This window comes from Anabrus simplex, chromosome 1, assembly GCF_040414725.1.
Source record: "Anabrus simplex isolate iqAnaSimp1 chromosome 1, ASM4041472v1, whole genome shotgun sequence".
Lineage (NCBI taxonomy): Eukaryota > Metazoa > Arthropoda > Insecta > Orthoptera > Tettigoniidae > Anabrus > Anabrus simplex.
In genome coordinates this window covers 497484728-497509514 of record NC_090265.1, presented here as the reverse complement: position 1 = coordinate 497509514, position 24787 = coordinate 497484728, and the positions used below count along the sequence as shown (strand labels likewise).

At 38.6% G+C, this 24787-nt stretch overlaps 1 protein-coding gene across 3 annotated transcripts in view; it reads right to left on the bottom strand.

Annotated features, from left to right (window-relative positions):
• The window catches only part of LOC136857013 (kelch-like protein 7), a 126109-nt gene that overhangs the window by 24320 nt on the left and 77002 nt on the right, over positions 1-24787 (bottom strand). The gene's annotated exons all lie outside the window — the stretch shown is intronic.

Sequence of the window (24787 nt, the reverse complement as noted above, 5' to 3'; positions counted from 1 at the left end):
AAAATAAAGTTGAAATTAAGGAGAAATGAAGCTCACATTAACATAGGCTTCCGCCGAAATTAAGGTTTGAAAATTCATTAATAACTCATTACCTTACATACAGAAAATAATATTATTTAAAAATTGGTTGCAACCGATATGCGGGCCCGCGATATAAAATCACTTTAAAACTGAAATTTGCTATACTACTAAAATACTAAGTTACAAGACGCACACAAGGACACACGAAAAAGAAGAAAATTTAGTGGCTCCAACCGCGAATAAACATTACACAAAAGAAACGAGCTAGATGAAAACACAATAAAATAATAGTGCACAGCAATCCCAACAAAATGAAGTATATTAAAGGAAATTTACAATTAACGGTGCACTCATAAAAATAATTAAGGAACACTGAAGCACCCAACAAGAGCTACCCGTTACCGACGCGAAGCCAAGATCCCATAATAATCATCAAAGCCACCCAAAATATTAACGTATCATCAGATTAGATAAGAAGGGGTGACATGACGTAATAAAGACAAAAGCAAGGAACCCAAACAATGGGAGAAAAGATAATAAGACAACGAAAGAAAACTCCCATTATTAAACTTAATTTCGACCAGCAAATTTCAATTTTAAGATTTTAAGTTATTAAAATAATAATAATAGTAATAATAATTATTATTTATCCAAGAGGTGATAGTACCAGTTTACATTAGCCTTACTTAATCAATTCACCAGCGATTTACATACTTTAGAACAGAGGGGGCCGTGGAATGCGCTACGATGCGAATATGAGGTGTCATTAATTAAGGCCCGAAACAACGCGATAATCATTACGTACAGATAACCAGCCACGAAGGCAATAGGACAAAATCAGACAGCCATTACAACCAACCAGAAAAAAACTAAGGGAGAAAACACGCACCGAAATGAATTACCAAAAAAAATAAAAGTAATAATAATAATAATAATAATAATCGTCATCATAATGAACATCAAGAAACACAGTTGGCAATAATGGACCCCGACAAAAACGTAAGACAAAATCACTTACACAAAATATCACCTCATAGATGCATAACTAGCGATCCCAAGCTCCCTACATTACATTAAATTTTCTTTTCAAATATATATCAAATTTTGCTTACAAGGTTACACAATACCAAAATTGTCGTTTATAATGTTGCTCATGTCCACGATGAAATTACTCACACTGGTGCCTGAACGAATGGGATCCCTTCAATAAATTATAATTTTCAGTACTTACTTGGAGTAAAGATATCCAAACTTACAAGACACTTGAAACTTTTAATACCGATAACGGTTAACACACTGCACCAAGTTTACATGTTACATTAAGAAAATATTAAGGTTGGAGCACACTGAATAACTTCAAAAAAAAATAACAGGGCCTAGCCCTCACATTACTCTTTAACCGCCGGAGTCAAGCTCCATTATAATAGCTTTCCCTTTTCGCCAAGCCGTCTGCTTGGGAGCTTCATACAACACAGCCATCTTGGAGAGTAACGGCGAGCTGACTACTGCAGACTACTGAGCTCACACCGAGCTAGGCGAGTAGGCAGTCCCATAATTCAATGCGTGCACCGCGAAAATGCGCAGAAGTTACAAATGATAATTCGGCGCATTACAGAGTCCAGTCAAATGCCTGACAATAATGGATAGATAACTTGAATTAAATTGGTCTGGTAACTTCCACAGTTAGGAAACAGTTCCAACAATGGCCGATAATACAGATAACGGCTGGATACACATGTCGACATGACAGATGAATAAATAAATACACTTAGATGCTTTGATGTAATAATTCAGTTATGTCCAGTAAATATTAGTTCCCATTTTCACATTACAGTCCTCCCCTCCCGAACCCAGAACACAGGGGAGGCGCAAGTCCAAAACAATGGATAGCATGCCAATGGTATAATTTCAATGTCCAAACAAATCTTCATACGTTGGATACAGGAAGAGAGACACAAATTTTTTTTTTTCAGGTTCAAATAACAAGGAATGGTCTTACTTGGTTGCAGGAATGTTGACCTTCACACAATACTAGCAGATTACATGTTGAGTGTGAACAGAATGGGATGCAACGTGGCCAGCGTCTCATCACGCACCACACAAGTTGACAGTACATTATTCAGCACATTGATCACACCAGTACCGAGTGCAGTAGGGAACCACAGATATCACACACATTAGATCTCCGATCAGCAGATGCATGGGTGCTCGCGTGCGCAAATAACTGGAACACCACACACAGGAGCAGAAAGAGAGGGTCCAAGTGTACATAGCAGACCATAATAAACGTAAATGATTCAACCACTAATGTTAGGGACCACAAAATTTTTCCAACTAGGTTTCCAGGACACTTTAGCAATATTTCATTATGTTTCGAGGAGTTACACAAGTTCCACATGTCCAAATTTACCAGCGATAATAGCTCCAATTTTGCACCCGAGTTAAACATATAAGTAACACCGTTAACGTCATTATACCAGACCACATAGTTTGTATCGGCATTTGAAGAATTACCAAAATAATTTAGTTATTTTACATCTTTTGTTGGCTAGTAAGCAAACATACACAAATTTTTGAATTACCAATTCATGAGTTATAGTATTATCCATCCAACCTTTGAATAAGGCTTACATATTAAGAAAAGTGAAAAATAACTCAACTGAAATATTCCAAGACTTCAATATACTAGTATCGAGACTAATCACAAGAGATCAGAAATGTAATTTTGAATATTTAAGGTGGTTCATGGAATCCAGTGGCAAGTTACAGCGGTTTTAGTCCCAGCAAGTTAAGTAAAATTTGATAGACTCAACAATTTGATAGGTCGAAGACCATTATAGTTTACACATTCTTTTACATGAAATACTAGCATACTTCCACACATTACATAATTCCACAGGACAGTATAGATACCAGAAAGATCGTTAAGACCAAGAGCAGGAAAGATAAATGACCAGGGTGTACAGGGAGGTAACAGAGCAAAAAGATATTACTAAATGGAGGCAGCAGAGCACATACTGACAAACCATGTACAGAAAACAGGTAGCCCAGAACATGAAGATTAGGAAAACAGGAGACGCAGAGGCAGAAACTTTCACAATAAACACAACCATCCGCAACTGTAACGTAGCAATCACACAGATAATCGACCCAGAATAAGGAGCAAGCAATGGCAATAACTGGAGACTTAACCGGTATAATCATAGATGGTGGGGTGTACACAATGTGTGTCCGCAAGAGATCACCATGCAACCATTACCGAGGCCAACAACCACATGACAGCCAACAATTACAGTCAGGACGATAGAGAACAACTGAGAAGACATGGAAATTACATTACATCAAACAGAACCAGCTCAACGCAGCATAACAAGGGCCAAAATTCAGGGAAAGTTACCTCTCCATATAAATAATCTTTGAATATACTGAGCACAGGTGTATTATCACAACCATCAAGTGTTCAGAAGAACCTCTGGATAACCCAGGACTAATAATATGGTGGCAAAACAACAGTCCACCCTGAGTGATTAGGCCAATCACCACAGACACCCTACCAGCCAGTCGGAATACACGGGATATAATAAATATAAACGATGAAGAAGTGATAGGTTACACGATGACAAAGCGCATACGTTGATGGAGAAGAACCTTCAGTCAATCAGTTGGGTCCCATACCCCAACGACGGACAAGGAATTTTAGCGACAGTTCCGGATTTACCCCAAATGATCCCATACTCATTGGAATAGAACCCAGAACAGTCAGATGACAACCAGGCAACGATATAGTGTTGCAAAAACATGCAGGGTAGAGCCAGAAGCGACAGAGTTACAAGGGGTTACCTTACTAAACCAGATGAGGAACTACGGAAGGCACGAACAAAGGGATACCATATGTAAATAAGATAAATCGGAAGACATTACACAGTGACAAGCACCAGGTACAAGGAAAACTTCTTGTACACAAATTTTTCACAATAACAGCAGATCACATACAGCATCTGATCCACGGATACAAATCAAAAGCGACATAAGCTCTCATACTACTAGACATCGAATGAAGACATGATCAGGACAGTGTACATTCACAAAATGACAAGATTTACCAATTACACTCCCATAACCCACAGGAAATAAACAGGAAGAAAGATTTACTACAGAAGGTTAATTTCAGAACAGATTTAACCATAATTAGATAAAGAACGCCACCAGTAACAACACAACAATTGCGAAACTCACAACCAAAATCCCAACATGAAAACACAGTAAAAACGAAGGGTCGTTTAGCTATAAGCTAGCTGTACTCCACACCAGAACTCAGAAATGAATCCACACAACTGCCACAAGGTACCAGTAACAACACACAGGTATAACGACAACAGAAAAGGGCAACTAAGAATCGACACATGCAGCAACCAACCAGAACTAGCAATGAAAAATCAGGAAGAATGAAAATTCACTCAAGCACATGGCCAAAACTGAAATCACTAACCAGCACCAGAAGATCACACACATGCGTGACACTAGTCACACTTAGAGCAGCAGAGAATGAAACCCAGAGCAAGAGTTTAGTACACAGACACCTGACAGGAAATATGCAAGGGGAAGAAGCTAATACACAATGACTACAATTAACCAGGTCAAATAAACCACAGATTCACAAAGAAATTAAGACCACGCCTCATTACAACAAGACCACATGAGTGAAGTACATGCACATAGCAGGAGAAGGTGAATAAAAGGTGATGAGTAGTTCCAAAAGGACTAAAACATAAATAACATCAGGTACCGAAATTAATCACTCCACAACAGAACTGACAGAGCTACCTGACATGGACACATCAAATTAAAAAGATAATACCATCTCAGATGAACCATACAGATGTAGCCTATCACCGTTCAATCAGGACAAGCTTTTCAGAGTATATGACAATAAGAAGACTGCCCAAGGTTACACAAATAGCATTAAACACAACAAATCCAAGTGAGATTCCCATCAATACACCATAATCACATGACATAATCATCAACGAGTTCAATACAGACCTACAACAACACCATATCAAGAACGGGAACATGCACAAGACCACACAAGGTAAAATAGGAAGAAATCCCACAGCACATGACCCAGATACAAACCAATATAGGCCTACATAAGCAAGAATCACCAACACATGAGAACTCACCACATTAAATAAACTCAGAATAATGACACATGACACATCGTAACCTGGACAAGGCAGAACGGTAAAAATAAAAGTGGAAGGAGAGAGTCACCATGGGTCAAGATTGTAAATCAATTCCGCATGTTCAGGCCAAACAGTGAGGTGGGTACACAGTCACTGCAAGAGAAAATTTTATTACAATACAATTTCATATCACACACTCTGGACCATGGATGAAACTGGAATAAAAACATCACTTAGAATTTAAATCAGGGTCACAACAACAGTTCCAAAACCCAACACAAATTAATCCAAGTAAATCCCACCAAGGACAGGCACAGCAATTCCAGCAAGACCTATAGTATATCAAGAAGCTGCAGATAACAAAGTCAAAGAACATCACATCATTAAGGTAAAATGTGGAAGAAACTTTCAATTATTAAAATCGGAAAGCAGATTAAGTCAATATTTCAAATTCATTATTAATAAAGGTGAGAATGGTCTTCAACTTACCCCTACATGGCAGGTATAGAATAAGCAGACCCAAAACCAACAGGATTCCATGACCACGAAACATGGTAAATAAAACAAGCAGCAAGTGCACAGATACAGAGCCACGCCATATTCCAAGTACAAGAGGGCAGCAACAAGCAAGTCTCGATTACACATGAAACATACATAGGAAGGAATTATTTTGGTCCATTTCAGTTTTACAATTTTTTTGGTTAAAAGGTTGGTCACTTTTAGCAGCCAGCAATACTGACCCGGGCAACTTATAAGGTTGTTAGAACAACAACAACAACCACAGCGAATGCTACCACTCACTACTGCAACCTTACCAATCAGAAAACCAAACATTCAAAAGAAAAGCACAAACATCAAGAAGAAAACAAGCACAATACTTACCGAAAGGCAGTAGCATAAAATATGAAGCGTGGAAGGCAAAGCGAGAATTTAAAAAAGGCCAGGATCTTACATAACTTTGAGAGGTTGCCAGGTAAATATTGCTAGCTACTAAATGACACACCAGATAAATTTGAAATGAAGAAAATTTACTAAGCAAATGTAATTTGAAAATGGTATAAAATAAGAACAATAATAAAAAAAATATATAATTCTTTTTCTAAAATTTAAAAATGCAATCAAACTAGATGAGGAAAACAGTATTTTAAAATAAAGTTGAAATTAAGGAGAAATGAAGCTCACATTAACATAGGCTTCCGCCGAAATTAAGGTTTGAAAATTCATTAATAACTCATTACCTTACATACAGAAAATAATATTATTTAAAAATTGGTTGCAACCGATATGCGGGCCCGCGATATAAAATCACTTTAAAACTGAAATTTGCTATACTACTAAAATACTAAGTTACAAGACGCACACAAGGACACACGAAAAAGAAGAAAATTTAGTGGCTCCAACCGCGAATAAACATTACACAAAAGAAACGAGCTAGATGAAAACACAATAAAATAATAGTGCACAGCAATCCCAACAAAATGAAGTATATTAAAGGAAATTTACAATTAACGGTGCACTCATAAAAATAATTAAGGAACACTGAAGCACCCAACAAGAGCTACCCGTTACCGACGCGAAGCCAAGATCCCATAATAATCATCAAAGCCACCCAAAATATTAACGTATCATCAGATTAGATAAGAAGGGGTGACATGACGTAATAAAGACAAAAGCAAGGAACCCAAACAATGGGAGAAAAGATAATAAGACAACGAAAGAAAACTCCCATTATTAAACTTAATTTCGACCAGCAAATTTCAATTTTAAGATTTTAAGTTATTAAAATAATAATAATAGTAATAATAATTATTATTTATCCAAGAGGTGATAGTACCAGTTTACATTAGCCTTACTTAATCAATTCACCAGCGATTTACATACTTTAGAACAGAGGGGGCCGTGGAATGCGCTACGATGCGAATATGAGGTGTCATTAATTAAGGCCCGAAACAACGCGATAATCATTACGTACAGATAACCAGCCACGAAGGCAATAGGACAAAATCAGACAGCCATTACAACCAACCAGAAAAAAACTAAGGGAGAAAACACGCACCGAAATGAATTACCAAAAAAAATAAAAGTAATAATAATAATAATAATAATAATCGTCATCATAATGAACATCAAGAAACACAGTTGGCAATAATGGACCCCGACAAAAACGTAAGACAAAATCACTTACACAAAATATCACCTCATAGATGCATAACTAGCGATCCCGAGCTCCCTACATTACATTAAATTTTCTTTTCAAATATATATCAAATTTTGCTTACAAGGTTACACAATACCAAAATTGTCGTTTATAATGTTGCTCATGTCCACGATGAAATTACTCACACTGGTGCCTGAACGAATGGGATCCCTTCAATAAATTATAATTTTCAGTACTTACTTGGAGTAAAGATATCCAAACTTACAAGACACTTGAAACTTTTAATACCGATAACGGTTAACACACTGCACCAAGTTTACATGTTACATTAAGAAAATATTAAGGTTGGAGCACACTGAATAACTTCAAAAAAAAATAACAGGGCCTAGCCCTCACATTACTCTTTAACCGCCGGAGTCAAGCTCCATTATAATAGCTTTCCCTTTTCGCCAAGCCGTCTGCTTGGGAGCTTCATACAACACAGCCATCTTGGAGAGTAACGGCGAGCTGACTACTGCAGACTACTGAGCTCACACCGAGCTAGGCGAGTAGGCAGTCCCATAATTCAATGCGTGCACCGCGAAAATGCGCAGAAGTTACAAATGATAATTCGGCGCATTACAGAGTCCAGTCAAATGCCTGACAATAATGGATAGATAACTTGAATTAAATTGGTCTGGTAACTTCCACAGTTAGGAAACAGTTCCAACAATGGCCGATAATACAGATAACGGCTGGATACACATGTCGACATGACAGATGAATAAATAAATACACTTAGATGCTTTGATGTAATAATTCAGTTATGTCCAGTAAATATTAGTTCCCATTTTCACATTACAAAAAATATACTCCCCTTCGGGGAGGGGGTGAAATATGAAAGTAACTAAAAACAATTTATACTGAATCCATAGTTTTCGGGATCGCTGAGATGAATAGTGACACTAGAATGGGGTGAGAAGGGGTAAATTAGTTGCCATAACACCTATCTGTGTTGGTGCGACGTAAAGCAATTGTTGAAAAATAAAAGGTGAAAAAGAAAATGTTCAAAATGATTGAGATTACAAATGTATGTGTGTATGTTCCAGAATAGCTCTCAACCCAAATTGGTACACACAGCTTAATATCTGGAGAAATAATTACTGTTGGGATAAGATACCCCTAGCACATGCAGAGGAGGGGGTGAAATGTAAAAATAATTGAAAACAATCAATATTAGAGCCAAATCTGTAGTTTTCAGGGTCACTGAGATGAACTGTAACCTTGATAGTGTTTAAGTCGAATTTCAGCCCCAGCTGAAATGGAGGTTCAGAAAGGCTGGAAAAGAATGTCTAAAATGACCGAGTTTATGGTTGTATGTGTATATGTTGCAGTATACCTCTTAACCAAACTTGGTACATAATATCACATACTATCTGGGAAAAAGAAAACTGTGGTGGTAGGACACACCTAGCACCCTTAGGGGAGCGGTTGAAATGTATAAATAGTAAAAAAAACCTATATTAGTGTCGAATCCATAGTTTTAGGGGTCACTGTGATGAACGCCATTTAAGACATAGTTCAGCCCCAGTCAGAATGAAGGTTGAGAAGATGTGAAAAAAGAATATCCAGAATATCTAAGATTATGGATATATGTGTGTATGTTCCAGCATAACTCGCAACCAAACTTGCTACACATGTCACTATCTGGACAAAAAATTTGGTGGGGGTAGGACACCTGTAGCACTTCAGGGGAGGGGTTGAAATTTAAAAACATTCTAAAACAACCTATATTGGTGTCGAATCCATAGTTTTCGGGATCGCTAGGTTTATGGTGATAGTCCCAATGACAGTTGGAATCATGTACATCATACCTGTAGCACAACACATAAATACATCCAATTATCAGTTAATTTTATTAATTGTTTGAAAGGATCACGACTTCCCCGACAATCTAGGCTGTTACAAGGACAAATTTTAATGCAAAACAAAATAATCTAAAAATATAACTTAAAATTAGACTAAAATATAACTCTAAAACTACAAAATAGTTCATAAAATATCAGTCAACATCACAATAAAGAAATCTACAAAAATCTACTTCACACATAATTAACACATAATACAAATCCTAAAAGTAAACATTCCAGAAGCGCCGGGTACTACATCTCGTATTCTATTAAAAAACCTTAATTCAGGATCATGAGCATAAAACAAGTTAAATTGGAAGGAAAAATGTAGTAATTATGCATTGTAAGGCTAATATCTTACTGTTTTGTCCCTGAAATCGACAGTCAGTATAATGTACTGGAGTCATGCGATTTTTAGAATTTCTAACATTAACACTGTAACTTTCACTCAAACTTTATAAAAAATGCACTGCTTCAAAAAAAGAAGAAGAAGATATTTGGTCACACCTTTAGATATTCCTAACTGCATTGTACAAATGCAGAGTGGGATGGAGATTGGATTGTTATGGCAATAACATGTCCTGTTTGTATAAGAAAGGGGTACATTGTCATCCGGATGTTTGAGTCAGTGTCACTTGAAAGACATGAGTGCCTCAATTCAAAGTGTGTATGAAAGTTGGTCTGTATGGAGAGTAATGTTTACAAGTCATGGCTGATAATGTGGACTGAGGTAGGCAATGTTGAATGAAGCCACTTATGTGCTTTCACTGCTTCAAGAAGGCTACTCAAAAATTTACGTTGCGAGAATGCTAGGGGTTGCTCAGAAAACAATTTGGTATATGTGGAAATATTTCAGGAGACTGGAAGTGTTATCGAATGCCCTGGAATGAGCCACCAAAGGAAAACAACCTTAGGGCAGGATTATTTTGTGTGTCTAAAAGCTCTGCAACACTGCCTAGTTACAGCAGGCTTCTGCAGTAGGAGTTAGTGACCAATAGGGATGGACATTTCTCTTGCTCGAGAGTCTCTAGAGAAATAGCCAAAATCTTGTGAATCTCATAAGTATCTCAGGAGTGAATAGCGCTGCACTCTCTTGAGCATGATAAAAAATTACAATGAAATGCTAGTGTTAGAACTTCTTGCTTGAAGTGTGACATTCTGGTTATTGTAAACCACCACATTTTTTGTTGATCTGCCATGTAACTTGCAGGATATTTGCTGTGACCTTATATTTGAGTTCATATGAATACAACTGCTTATTTATAGAAAGGAATGACATAGGACAAAACTTAGTTTAGATGATCTTAAAATAAAACACTAAAAAATTGAATCAAACAGTTATTTCATTCCTAACCCTGTTAGAGGATTAGGCAGGCCATCTGCTAAACAAATTAGTTCTTCGGCCGTGAAATATCAAAACATTACTTTTTAAGGATGTAATATTTATTATGAAGTGTGTCTACTTCATATGTAATGGGAATTGCTTAATATGGGTTTCTGGCACGGAAGTCACTGTATCAAATGTCTGCTCGGCACTCGCTCAAGCAGACTCCCACTATCCCCTGTTTATTGAAAATAATACATTTTACAGATTTATACACATACCTATACAGAGGGTAACATTAACATTGAATCGTACAATTATATTGGCTTTAAGAATCAGGCGACGTGATCTTGCTATCAATGAACTCTGAGGCATAATGTAAGTGACTACTGCAATCAAACTTGTTACGAACGTTACGAAGGCGGATCATATAAACGTTGCTGTTATCAATAATTCTGAGGTGGAGCTTTGCCAGGATGTTGGTGGGGGTGTCTGGAGAAGGGGTTTGAACGTGCGAATGAAGGAGGAGAGGTGGGCTGCTTCAGTATGCCATGAGTGAGCAAGAGGTGCACAAGTATGTTGTGCAATGCATCATTATAAAATTTCTCACAAAAGAGGGCACCAAATCTTCCGAAAATTTTGAGACGGCTCCGTGCACAGTTTGGGAAAGAAACACTTCCACAGACTTGAGTTTATGAGTGGGCTAAAAAATTTGTGGCAGGAAGAGAAGCTGTGGAAAATGAACCTCATGAAAGGAGACCACGGACAAGTATCACTGCAGACAATGTTGTTGCCATTCATGACATTATTGGTGAAGATCAGCGAATAAAAATTTTGCAAATTGTTTTAGCCATAGGAATAAGTTACAAAAGTGTTCAAACCATTATCCAAGATGAACTCCATTTCAGAAAATTGTCTGCCAGGTGGGTTCCTCATCTCCTCAACCAGGAACAAAAAAACTTTACGCCAGATTGATTGTCGGAGACTCATACGTCGCTACGAGGAGGAAGGAGAGGATTTCTTGTGTTGTATTGTGACTTGTGGTGAAACTTGGGTGCATCATTGCTTGATTTTCTTCATGAACAAAGGACAATTAATGCAGCCTATTACTGTCTCCTTTTGGATGAAGCAAAAGCTGCGTATCTCAACAAGCGGCACCGGCAACCAATCCGAAATGTCATTCTTCTCCATGACAATGCAAGGCCACATACTGCCGTTTTAACGCGGGAAAAACTGGAGGAAATTTATTGGTCACGTCTGGAACACCCTACGAACAGTCCAAATTTATCGCCCTGTGACTACCCTTTGGTTGGACCACTCAAAAAGACCTAGGAGGACAGCAGTTCCATGAATTCAAGTGATACAAATGTTGATTCCCATAGCGAACCTGAAATATTTGTTCCGAATGAGTAAATATATAATACAAATATTGTTGGTCCGTTATTAGAAATTATAATTTTTTTAAAATTTATAATGTGTCTGCACATGTCCCTCTTCTTTCTATCAGGGCGACATCAAAAACAAATCCAATGAAGAAAATATGTATCGAAGGCAGGACACTATGTAGAAAAGTGATCTTCTATATGTGTATCTTTTTTGGTTGATGCAATAACTTTTTTTAAAATTCCCATTTATATTTGATCTGCCCTCGTAAAAACATAATTCTAAATACATGATTTAATAAAAGTAACATAAACTTACACTTTGTAAACATTTTGTCTTGAAAATCTGAATGAAATTGCTTAATTTACATAAAAACTTAAACACTTCTTTACACTATAATGACTTTGACACTGGACAGTAACATGATACTAAATCATTCTGTTTCTAACAATTATTTAATAATTACTGGAACAACATCAACAACAAAATATATTGTTTACCACTCAATAAAGCTGTCTGTTGCTCTATCCTTTAGGTAGCCTATGATTTATCTTGTCCTTCTTACAAACATTGTATGTAAGATTATAACTACTTAGCTGAAAAAAAAGAAGAAAGAAAGAAAGAAAGAAAGAAAGAAAGAAAGAAAGAAAGAAAGAAAGAAAGAAAGCTACAAATAATTTTTAACTTTACATTTAATTTACATATAAAAGTGTATTCACAAAAACAATAGAAGGGAATAAAAACAACATTGCAAATTACGAGGGGGGGATCAAATATAAACAGGATTTTATTTTCTACTTAAATTCATTTATTGAAAAACACAAGGCAATTACAATTTATTTCTCCACATAGTTTCCTGCTTTGGAAATGCACTTGTCCCAGCATATGGGCAGCTTTTTGATGCCCTCATCGTAAAGAGAACAGGGTCGTGTCACCAGCCCGTTGAGCACGAAGTCTTCCACACTTTCGTCATCTTCAAATCGTTGTCCTCCTAGAGCTTCTTTAAGCGGTCCGAACAAATGGAAATTGCAGGGCAATAAGTCCAGGCTGTAAGGAGGATGGTCACATGTAGTCCAGTGCATTTCCTGTAGCTTGGAGACAGATTTTCGGTCAAAAGGTGAGGGACCCATCTGGAACACACTTTACGGAACTGTCGGTCGTTTGTGATGATTCCTTGACAACTCCCATAACTGATTGCGACTTGTTCTGCAATTTCTGATACTCTCGCCCGTCGACTGTCGTCAATAATGTCTTTAACCGCACAAATGTTTTCGTCTATAATGCTGGTCCAAGGATGGCGATCGTGTTGTTGATTTTCCACACGTTCTCGCCCTTCCTTGAACTTTTTATGCCGGCAAACATACACGTCCTTGACAATATTTGATCACCGAACTGTGCAGTCAATCTCTGGCAAATTTCTGCCACTATAACTCCTTCGCGAGCAAGAAATTTTATAATTATGCATTGCGCATTGGAGGGGTGCACCTGTTGCTCGGACATTGTGAGCGTTACTGACGAAATGGCGGGAAATATTTAACAGCATGCTCTCCCCACTCCTAACAGTCCCACCTAAGCATAGCAGAAGCACGGGGTCAGTCCTACCAACTGTTGATGTTCAGAAACAAAAATCCTGTTTATATTTGATTTACCTTCATATTTTCTGAGACATCCGTGAAATATTCCTAGGCCCATAATTTCCCTCTTGATAGCCATCAACATGCACTAAAAGTACTGTATTGCATTCACACCAGTCAAATGATTAGGCTTAAATAAAATGCTGGATTTTTCTTTGTGGGTTGAGAATGATGCTGCAGACCTTCTTCTAGCTTGTTTGTGTATTATTCCCTGTGAATAGAAGGCCAAACTTCATTTCATGACTCAGCCTGTTATTCTCAGTGTGTCACGTAACCATGATATAAGAAGCGTGCTTATGTTCTTGAGAGTCTCATGAGGCATGTTTTTGTGAGAAAAGCATTGTGAAATTCTTACGATTCTCGAGACATGCACTCTCATATCCCATCTTTAGTGACAAAATAGTCAGAAACAGGGTTTGAGGCCAATTTAAGATCCTGACAAGCTGCTTAAGTACCTGCACTGGACAGATGACGTTATGGAAAGAGACTGCAGTCTGCCAGAGATCATTTGCACTAGCAGCTAAGACACTGGCATTCTAAGCTATTCTTGGATGAATCTTATATTGCTGAGATAGTAGTCTACAAATCTGCAGATATGAGGAGCAATTTCACTGGACAGCTGTACGATCTACCATTACTTTTGGAGGTGGATCTGTTATGGTGTAGGCAGGCATAAGTCTTAACACAGAAACCGATCTCCTAATCATTTACAATAGATCCTTACCTGCCCAACAGTACAATGGTGAGACTTCAGTGCTTTATATGATTCCTCACATGAGACAACTTGGAGAAGGCACAGTATTTAAGTATGATGATGCTAGAGTGCATGAGGGCAACATCATTAGGGGATTCCTGCAAGAACACCACAGGCAATGAATGGAGTAGCCATCCAGAAGTCTTGACCTGAATCCAACCAAACAAGTCTGTGACCAACTGAAGCAATGCATCTAAGCAAAAATCTACCACCCCAAACTTTACAAACTCTTGAAGATGTCCTTTTGGAAGAGTGCAGACGTCTACCTCAACTGAACATGTGGCACCTTGTCAGAAGCATGAAAAGACATTGTGAAGCTGTTTTCAATCAATCAATTAATCAATCAATCAATCAATCAATACTGATCTGCATTTAGGGCAGTCGCCCAGGTGGCAGATTCCCTATCTGTTGCTTTCCTAGCCTTTTCCTAAATGATTTCAAAGAAATTGGAAATTTATTGAACATCTCCCTTGGTAAGTTATTCCAATTCCTAACTCCCCTTCCTATAAATGAATATTTGCCCCAGTTTGTCCTCTTGAATTCCAAATTTATCTTCATATTGTGATCTTTCCTACTTTTATAAACGCCATTCAAACTTATTCGTCTCCTAATGTCATTCCACGCCATCTCTCCGCTGACAGCTCGGAACATACCACTTAATGATGTAGATGTTGATTCCCATAGGGAACCTAAAATATTTTTCCCGAATGAGTACATTTATAATACCAATATAATGGTCCGTTATTGGACATTATAAATTTTCCAGCTAACTCATTCTTGGTTGCCTGCATTTCGCCCTCGTGTGCTAAGTTAGGCTCGTCAGTTGGGACTTCGCACACCACCCAAGACGCAAGGCTAGTGCATACCGTGGAGGCCACTGCATAGGCTATTTGAAGCCACCAGCAGTGCCAATGCACTATGAGAGCTATGTCTCATTTCCAAAAATAGATGCCTGCCTGGCCATCAAATGATGTAGATGTTGATTCCCATAGGGAACCTAAAATATTTTTCCCGAATGAGTAAATTTATAATACCAATATAATGGTCCGTTATTGGACATTATAAATTTTCCAGCTAACTCATTCTTGGTTGGCTGCATTTCGCCCTCGTGTGCTAAGTTAGGCTCGTCAGTTGGGACTTAGCACACCACCCAAGACGCAAGGCTAGTGCATACCGTGGAGGCCACTGCATAGGCTATTTGAAGCCACCAGCAGTGCCAATGCACTATGAGAGCTATGTCTCATTTCCAAAAATAGATGCCTGCCTGGCCATCAAATGATGTAGATGTTGATTCCCATAGGGAACCTAAAATATTTTTCCCGAATGAGTAAATTTATAATACCAATATAATGGTCCGTTATTGGACATTATAAATTTTCCAGCTAACTCATTCTTGGTTGCCTGCTTTTCGCCCTCGTGTGCTAAGTTAGGCTCGTCAGTTGGGACTTAGCACACCACCCAAGACGCAAGGCTAGTGCATACCGTGGAGGCCGTTGCATAGGCTATTTGAAGCCACCAGCAGTGCCAATGCACTATGAGAGCTATGTCTCATTTCCAAAAATAAATGCCTGCCTGGCCAATAATGGACCATTATATTGGTATTATAAATTTACTCATTCAGGAAAAATATTTTAGGTTCCCTATGGGAATCAACATCTACATCATTTGATGGCCAGGCAGGCATCTATTTTTGGAAATGAGACATAGCTCTCATAGTGCATTGGCACTGCTGGTGGCTTCGAATAGCCTATGCAGTGGCCTCCACGGTATGCACTAGCCTTGCGTCTTGGGTGGTGTGCTAAGTCCCAACTGACGAGCCTAACTTAGCACACGAGGGCGAAAAGCAGGCAACCAAGAATGAGTTAGCTGGAAAATTTATAATGTCCAATAACGGACCATTATATTGGTATTATAAATTTACTCATTCGGGAATAATATTTTAGGTTCCCTATGGGAATCAACATCTACATCATTTGATGGCCAGGCAGGCATCTATTTTTGGAAATGAGACATAGCTCTCATAGTGCATTGGCACTGCTGGTGGCTTCAAATAGCCTATGCAGTGGCCTCCACGGTATGCACTAGCCTTGCGTCTTGGGTGGTGTGCTAAGTCCCAACTGACGAGCCTAACTTAGCACACGAGGGCGAAACGCAGGCAACCAAGAATGAGTTAGCTGGAAAATTTATAATGTCCAATAATGGACCATTATATTGGTATTACATACCACTTAGTTGAGCAGCTCTTCTTCTTTCTCTCAATTCTTCCCAACCCAAACATTGCAACATTTTTGTAACGCTACTCTTTTGTCGAAAATCACCCAGAACAAATCGAGCTGCTTTTCTTTGGATTTTTTCCAGTTCTTGAATCAGGTAATCCTGATGAGGGTCCCATACACTGGAACCATACTCTAGTTGGGGTCTTACCAGAGACTTATATGCCCTCTCCTTTACATCCTTACTACAACTCCTAAACACCCTCATAACCATGTGCAGAGATCTGTAACCTTTATTTACAATCCCATTTATGTGATTACCCCAATGAAGATCTTTCCTTATATTAACACCTAGATACTTACAATGATCCCCAAAAGGAACTTTCACCCCATCAACGCAGTAATTAAAACTGAGAGGACTTTTCCTATTTGTGAAACTCACAACCTGACTTTTAACCCCGTTTATCATCATACCATTGCCTGCTGTCCATCTCACAACATTTTCGAGGTCACGTTGCAGTTGCTCACAATCTTGTAACTTATTTATCACTCTATAGAGAATAACGTCATCCGCAAAAAGCCTTACCTCCGATTCCACTTGTAGTGGGGGAGGACCTCTGCTATCATACTATAATATAGCACTACCATAACAGTCGGGGTGGTAGCGTGTTTAGACAAAAGTACAAGTAACGATAAATAATCAGAAGTGGAAGCATAAAATCTTTTGAGCTGAGAAATATGGACACGTTTGACATCAACAGGATCAGAAGTAGACTGTAAAAGGGCATTAGCAGGGGTAGGCAGAGAAATAATGCGAAATGGGCCTATCCACCGGGAAGCTAATTTAGCAGAAAACTGATCACTAGCAGAACTTTGGGGGTGATTGCGTAAAAGAACCAAGTCACCAAGTTTAAAGGTGGGGGGAAAGGAAGTAGGATGAGTATTAGGACGGGGAAAGGATTTTCTTCACCGGGTATTGCTGAAGTTTAGTAATAGCATAGATCTAGGATGACATCTGAAAATAATTTACAATCGTCCGTAGCGCAGTGCGTGAATAGAAGCAGTCTAGGTTATGAGTTCTTAAAGGGAAGCATAACCACTCGACAGAAGAAAGTATTACAGCAGGCAATAGCCCGAATGAAAGTTTTGAGTCCAAATGCAGATAAATATTATAAGTCTTGCTCACCGAGTCGCTGTAGATAGAGTCCAGATGAAATTGACATGATTACAATAAGCACAGTTTTAGTGTGTGGTCCACCACTCCGCCACGAAGCCCGACTCAACGGTGGAAAGGCGGAGAGAGCAATATATAGTAGAAAGGAAGATTCCAGAAAAAGAACGCAGGCTACAAGCCAGTGAGTTCTAGAAACATAATGTCACGTGGTTACAGAGCGCACAGGCACAGCGAAGTGCAGCAAAGATGACGTAATCAGTCAAGTAGACGACAGGTGAGTGAGGTGCATGGTGCGGCGAGAAGGAAGTAGAAGCGAGCAGCAGTAAACAAGGTAGGAATATGTAGAGTAGATTCGGCGATCGTAATACACTCCTTTACTCATATCATTTATATATATAAGAAAACATAAAGGTCCGATAATACTGCCTTGAGGAATTCCCCTCTTAATTATTACAGGGTCAGATAAAGCTTCACCTACTCTAATTCTCTGAGATCTATTTTCTAGAAATATAGCAACCCATTCAGTCACTGTTTTGTCTAGTCCAGTTGCACTCATTTTTGCCAGTAGTCTCCCACGATCCACCCTATCAAATGCTTTAGACAGGTCAATCGCGATACAGTCCATTTGACCTCCAGAATCCAAGATATCTGCTATATCTTGCTGGAATCCTACAAGTTGACCTTCAGTAGAATAACCTTTCCTAAAACCGAATTGCCTTCTATCGAAGGCATGAGAGAGGTAACATTACTCCTTATTAAGATGCTTCATTACCATGTAGTCATTTTGTGTGTGTACAGTGATGTCATACACTGAGTGGTCAAGAGAATACTTTTCATTTTAATTTTTAATTGTTGCAAAGAAGGTGGTTTGTTTTCATTTCAATATGTATATGTACCATGGAGCTTTGAGCTGTATACGTCCATACTTAGTAGCTAAATACTGTCACAAATTGTTTTGTGAATAAGTGAAATAAAGTTTGAGATTTTTCAATTCTCGTTTAATATGCTAAACATGCAGGCTTGGAGGTTCATTGGTCAATCATCTATCACAGAATGGATGGTCAATTGGGAAGTGCGCCACTGCTGCCACCAAGGAACGCTTAAAACTTTCTAGTGAAGGGTGTATTTTCTTGCAGACCATTCCCTCTCGCACTGACCACAGTTTGAAGCTCAGGGGGTTATGATCGGGGCTACCAGAAGGCCACTCAGCAGAGGAGGTGAAGTTTGGTACACTGGCCTGCAACCACTGTTGAATCATCCTTGTCTTATGAGCTGGTGTAGAAACTTGCTGGAAAGTCCACGGCTCACTGCTGAACATGCTGTTACTCAAGTCCTTCACGAGAGGGTGCAGAACAGTTTCCACATATACTCTAGCCCTCGTTTTTAAGCCTCTTCACAAAAATGAAGCTTGGTGGGGCCCTCAAAGCTCACCCCCACCAAACTATAACTGAGGAGGGATGGTGACTTCTCTGAACCTTAGAAACTCTCTCACCAGGCAAGTTGGCTGTGCGGTTAGGGGCATGCAGCTGTGAACTTGCATCCAGGAGATAGTGGGTTTGAACCTCACTGTCGACAGCCCTGTAGATGGTTTTTCACGGTTTCCCATTTTCACACCAGGTAAATGCTGGGACTATACCTTAATTAAAGCCACAGCTGCTTCCTTCCCACTCCTAGGCCTTTCCTATCCCATCGTTGTCATAACACCTATCTGTGTCGGCACGATGTAAAGTCATTTGGAAAAAAAAAAAAGAACAAGAAACTCTCTCATGAGCTTCCCATGAACTTTCTGGCGGTTATAGCTCTCTTCAATAGTAAAGATTTTCTCGTCGTTGAAGAGAGTTTCTGACGCCAATTGCTGGCGTACCATTGCATGAGCTTTCCTTGATTTCAGTTTCCTCTGGTGCTTCAGCCAAGGTATCAGGAAATGTCCGCTGCTGTGCCAATAAGCTATAACCCCAAGGTCTTCAGAAGGAACCACGAATATTAATCATGGTGAAATATTCAGCTCCCATGCCATGCCAGATAAGGGGCGCCATTGCTTGATAGCAGCAGCCACTCTTCTTACACTGCAAGGACGACCAACCCTCAAGCGATCTTTTACACTGCCTGTCTCCGTAAATCACTGGATTGTCCAATAGATGAACCTCTTGCTGATTTTCAGCTGTTTCAGGATTTGGAAAATTTCAATTAGTGACTTTCCAACCTTCTGCAAGGCACTTGCTACACTATTTTCATCGTCACCCAACTCTATTAAAATTGAAATAATAAATAAAGAGGTTCAACCTATTCAACACAAAAGAATAAGAAATGCAGTGATTACATTCTTATTTAATAATAAGTAGAAGTGGTACCAGTTTCGACCCTAGTCCAGGTCATCATCAGCCGATTAAAACATGAAAAACAATGCATAGGAAAAAGAAAAGAAAAGATCAAGTTCACTCCAAATCAGTAGAAGAGGTGATATAAAAATGACGGGGGTAGACACTGTAAAATTCAGAAGAAGTAAAATGTAAGTCACTTAAAAGAAACAGTGCGTAATTTTCTGAACGGCAGTGTGGCACACGTGGCCAACGTGGTTTTTCTTACGTTTAAAGTTTAGTATGGCTAAGTTTGTTAATGACGAACCGGAAGTGTAAGTTCTAGAACAATTTTATCAATTTAACCTTTAAGAATATTTATAGCTGAAGATGTTCAAAATATGAACGAAACATGTCCTATGTTTTAACAATTGAGCAATAAAATAAGGATGAAATCCTAATTTTATAATTGCTTTTAATGTATTGAATAGATGTCTTTCTTCTCCATATACTGTATCAGTTCTTCTACCTTGCCATTCAAAGTCATGACATTGATGATACCGATTCTGGTGATGTCTGGTAGCCCACTTCTCACAGTTCCCCCAGAGCACCGGGAACTGCACGTCACTTCAGGGGGACGCCCTAGCATTTTCCGAGGCCTTGATTCACTCGCACTAATTTTATAGGCTGTTTGTACGATGGGTTCGCCACTCCCAAAGGCATTTTATTACCTTCCGCCAGGTTTAAATTGGGCCGCCTCTAACATGGAGTCGGACGCCTTTTGTAGCCGCTCCTCTGGAGTACAGACACTACGGATTTTCCCCTTCCGCCATCTCCACCGTTCCGAAGTCCATCTTCTCCACCGTAGATGCCGCTGAGGTCTTCACCCATAACCCAGGACAAGGACCCTCCATATTTATGACCCCTGGAGAGAGGGTGTCCCAGTATTTTAAAGTCCCCAGGAATTGGGCTACCTGTTGATCCACAGGTTGTATTAGGTGCTTCAACCAGCCCTACGTACTGTAGGAACACCCTATCCGCCACCTGGGGGACGTGCTCTGTAAGGGTCAGGTTCCCCTGGTTACTTATTTGAAGTTAATCCCACCCACACACTACTTTGTAATGAATAATACATTAACAGGATTTTGAAACACGAGTTTGAAAACAAAGGCTTCCATAAAATTTCATGATACAAATAATCTTAATGTCGCACATACTTTTATGCTAGTGAAATTACTTTCCTCATTCAGGTATTTTGCCTTTTTAATAAGTCATGAACACTGTTAAAAAATTCTGATCCAATAATGGTGGTTTTATGTCCCACTAACAGTTTTTGAAGATGGTGAGATGCTGGAACTTTGTCCTGTAGGAGTTCTTTTCCTTGCCAGTAAATCTACTGCTATGAGGCTGGTGTATTTCAACACCTCCAAACAAAGTCCAGATCAAACTCACCACCACCTTGGATTCAGAAGGCCAGTGCTTCTACCATCTGAGCCACTCAGCCTGGCAATTTCTGTTCCTAATAAAATCAAAAGACTTAAATCTGGCTTTGCTCTACCAAGTAAAACTAAGAGTCTCGTTCAAATTTTGCTTTGAAAATAACAAGCACAGTAGACAGTATGTGCATTTTGTCAGCCAATCAGCATTTTCTTGACAGCATTGTCAAGGAATTGGAAGATAATCCTGAGTGTTTCTTTGAGGCTCTAAATCAGGGGTAAGTTTTCAATCACAAAAGGAAGGTAGTCAAAACTGGAATGTGCTTGCTATGTGCAAATAATCTTCAACCCACCACCATGAGTAGTTATCTCCTTTCGTGATTGAATCAGTTAGTACAGAAAGAAAGGCCTATTTTTAGAGATCTCAAATTACTTCACTTTATATCAAATAAGTACTGGAAAGGAAGTATATTCTCCCATAGGAATCCTTAATAATGTTATTTGCTTTATGTCCCACTAACTACTTTTAAGGTTTTTGGAGACGCCGAGGTGCCAGATTTTAATCCCACAGTTCTTTTATGTGCCAGTAAATCTACCAACATGAGGCTGATGTACTTGAGCACCCTCAAATACCAACGGACTGAGCCATGATCAAACCTGCCAGGTTGGGGTCTGAAGGTCAGCGCCTCAACCATCTGAGCCACTCAGCCCAGTCATATAGGGATTCTTTTCTCCTTTTGTGTTTATCCTGTATTCCTAATCTTTTACCACTTGTATTTATCTTTGTCTTATGATTCTTTTCTCTTCCTGTTCTTTTCCAGCTTTCCTATTATATTTACATAACTTAGTTAAACCACTCTGCAAATTTCTGAAATGTCAATGCTACATTCTTCTTCCAACCTTTAAAACAACAGGACGCACTTGGTACTAGATTTTTTATATCCTTGCTCACTAAGCTGCTCTTGTGTAAATATGTATATAAATTGTAAAATTCTCAACTGTTCAATTGGACAATGTAAATACTGTATAGTTACCAACCATTGACATTAATTTTTGGTTACAAACATTGACGCCGAGCACTACACCCTTTCTCCCCTGATTGTTATAATGTAAATCTTTTTAAAACTTTATTCTCAACTGTTCAATTGGACAATGTAAATACTGTATAGTTACCAACCAATGACATTAATTTTTGGTTACAAACATTGACGCCGAGCACTACACCCTTTCTCCCTTGATTGTTATAATGTAAATATTTTTAAAACTTTATATTTTCCTATGATTGCGTCAACTGTTCTCCAGAGCACCACTGCCGAACTCTACTATTTTAATTTTACGCATTGGTGCTGACTTCTTATTCTATAAACCTATATGTTCAACCATCACTATTGTACAACTGTTTCTCTTACTTAATTTTTGTAATGTTTATTAATAATATGTATTATTTTGTGCATGTCAACTACTAACCAGGTACCTGATTTTTGCCTTGAGGAGATAATTTGACTGATGATGCCCTCAATGAAGGGCGAAACATGTCTCAATTGGAATCAATAATAAATTCCTAAATTGTAAAATTTATATGTATTGAATAGGTGACAAAACAAATCTTTCAGCATCCTACATTCAGTATCTTCAATATGGATAACAATGATTTTTATCACTTGCAACTGCTATATTATCGTAGGTTATGATTTTCATTTCCGTGTTGACGTATAACTAATATAATAGAGTTTGAGGGATGTTCCACCATTCAATGTGTATGTTACAGTTCAAGGTGTATGTTTTGCAACCCATTGATGTGTTTTTAGGCAATCGCCATTATGTGTATAATTTTTTTATTATGATGTCTTATGTCAACCAATCGAGTTGTACATAGGCAACCCTAATGATGACTGTTATCCGATTCCCCTCGATTTGATATTCAACAAGAACTGATGATGACTCCAAGGGAGTCAAAACTGGTCTTTGCCCAATAAATGTAACATATTTTACAATGTGTTGAATGGTGGAACACCCTCAAACTCTATTATAACTGCTATATTAGTTACATAGTCATCCCATTTGATGTTCATGACGGATCTAAGTTGTTTGTAGATTAGGATATAATTGAAAATGTCTATCAGACACTTTATAAAGCACAGACATAAAATGTTGAAAGTAAGTTGTATTTTCCCATGCTACTTCCACAATATCATACAGAGTAATACTGGAATTCAAAATTTAAATACTAAGATAAGTGGAAGTAGAAAGGGACTGAAATTAAAACAAGATTTTTGGGTTTACAAAGGAGTTTCAATAGGTTTTCTTTTATTTTTCAAAGATACAAAATGCCACTGGATTCTCCATGAAATCCCACAAAAGTTTCTGTTATGGCACAGTTCAAATGAAATAGGATAATAAAAAGAAAATTTAGAGAACATGTTAAGTAAGCTTGTTAAATGACCTAATATGGATTTTGTTATAATGGAGGCCATTTTTCTTCAATTTTGACTTACTTTAACTTTGAGACTCTTCAGTGTGTCAAAACTAATTCAGAGTCTCTGTCTCTAGTAAGATATCTCATTCAAATTTTGCTTTAAAAATAACAAGCACAGTGGACAGCTATATGCATTTTGTTAGCCAATCAGGAGAGAGAGAGAGAGAGAGAGAGAGATCTCACTATTTAGTACTTTCTTGTGTTTGTCCTGTTTTCTCCTTATTCTGCATTTCTCATGTCATTTAGTCATTGGCCTTTGGCTCTCAAGGTAGCGAGTTCATTCTCAGCTGAGGACAGAAGCATCTAATGGCGTTTTAATGCTACTTCTGTACTGAGGGCTTCCAGAATATTAAGAAATGAGGAACAAAATTCCAACACTGTATGAATGACACCAGACTATCGCACCAGATCGTCTATGGTGAACTTGGCTCCGGTTCAAGACCACGGGGTGCCGCCCTGAGACGTTTCAAAGACCAACTGAAACAAACCTTAAAGATGGCAGAAATAAACCCACAAACCTGGGAAACACTTGCCAAGGACCGTTTACTTAGCGGCGCAGTGCCTGTGCTTCAGTTCAACACTTCGAACAAGAATGCTGCAGATATGAAGATATTAAATGACAGGAACGCAAACTTCGCCAAACCCAGCCAAGATCTCCCCTGTCCTTCAGCTGCGCGATATGTGCACGTATGTTCTACGCAAGAACTGGCCTGTACAGTCACCGGAAGTTTAAACACAAACTGCTGTGAACTGAAGTGAGCTATTAGCCAGGAAATCTGTAAACTCGGAAACAAGTAACTGCCGACGACTGAATTCAGTACTATGATTTTAATTTTGTGTGG